Source organism: Mandrillus leucophaeus, unplaced genomic scaffold (genome assembly GCF_000951045.1).
Source record: "Mandrillus leucophaeus isolate KB7577 unplaced genomic scaffold, Mleu.le_1.0 Scaffold8, whole genome shotgun sequence".
Classification (NCBI taxonomy): domain Eukaryota; kingdom Metazoa; phylum Chordata; class Mammalia; order Primates; family Cercopithecidae; genus Mandrillus; species Mandrillus leucophaeus.
Genome location: NW_012108696.1, coordinates 5,094,033 through 5,095,739, shown reverse-complemented (window position 1 = coordinate 5,095,739; position 1,707 = coordinate 5,094,033).

Here is a 1,707-nt window from a genome sequence, read left to right as displayed (position 1 = left end):
TTTGAGACAGGGTCTCGCTCTGTCACACAGGCTGGAGTGCAGTGGTGCGGTCTCGGCTCACTGCAAGCTCTGCCTCCTGGGTTCATGCCATTCTCCTACCTCAGCCTCCCGAGTAGCTGGGACTACAGGTGCCCGCTAGTACACCCGGCAAATTTTTTGTATTTTTAGTAGAGACGGGGTTTCGCCGTGTTAGCCAGGATGGTCTCGATCTCCTGACCTCGTGATCTTCCCGCCTTGGCCTCCTGAAGTGCTGGAATTACAGGCGTGAGCCACCGCGCCCATCCAAATTACAATGTTTCTAATGGCTACTTTTAAATTTATTTTATTTTAAATTTTTATCTCTTTATTTATTTAGAGACCGGTTATGAGACTGGCTAATGTTTGTATTTTGGGTAGAGACGGGGTTTTGCCATGTTGCCCAGGCTGATCTTGAACTCCTGGGCTCAAGTCATTCACCCACCTCAGCCCCCCAAAGTGCTAGGATTACAGGCATGAACCACCATGCCCGGCCTGGAATAGTTTATTTTTTACAGTTTGGGAAAGTTTTGGCAGCCTTTGTACAATGAAAAATGTTTGTTTTAATCAAACACTAAGGGGAACATATAAATTTCTTCCCACTTATAACCTACTGCTAATTTTAAAGGCACTTACATAGTAGAGTGTTAAAATTTTAGCTCAAAGATATTCATTACAGTGTTGTTTATAGTGCTGAAAATTTAGAAATGATACAAACTGGGATTAAATACTTTATGACACATGAACACCCCAGATTACCATGAAGACCTTCAAAAAAAGAAGTTTTAAAATATTTGGGGCTAGGTGCAGTGGCTCATGCCTGTAATCCCAGCATTTTGAGAGGCTGAAGCAGGAGGACTGCTTGAGTTCAGGAGTTCGAGGACGGCCTGGGTAACATAGTGAGACCACCCCTCCATCCCATTTCTATAAAATTTTTTTAAAAAATTAGCCAGGCATAGTAGTGGGCACCTGTAGCTTCAGCTACTTGGGAGGCTGAGGTGGGAGGATCACTTGAGTGCAGGAGTTTGAAGCATAGTGAGCTATGACTGTGCCGACCACACTGCAGCCTGGGTGAAAGAGTGAGATCTGTCACTAAATAATAACAATAATTGGCTGGGCGCAGTGGCTCATGCCTGTAATCCCAGCACTTTGGGAGGCCGAGGTGGGCCGATCACCTGAGGTCAGGAGTTCAAGACCAGCCTGGTCAACATGATGAAACCCCGTCTCTACTAAAAACACAAAAATTAGCCAGGTGTGGTGGTGGTTGCCTGTGATCCCAGATGCTCGGGAGGCTGAGGCAGGAGAATCGTTTGCACCCGGGAGGCAGAGGTTGCAGTGAGCCAAGATCATGCCACTGCACTCTGGCCTGGGCAACAGAGTGAGACTCCTGTCAAAAAAAAAAATTAAGGATGGGTAGAGATAACTGTGACAGAGCAAATCCTAAATCCTAGCCAAGTCATTAGAAAGTTTCTAGAAAAAAGGGAGGTCTTGGTTACCTGAAGGACCCCAGAAAACCAAAGCACTTTCCAAAGGGTGTTGTCATCAAGTGCTTCAACCCTCCAGGAAGCGTTAGAGTTCTGCTACATCAAACGTCCTCCTACTTACCAACATAATTCTTTTTAAATGTTTGTGCCAAAGTAGCTTGTCTGTCTATGCACCATCTTGGTTCCCTGGGACTCTCATTACAGTTTT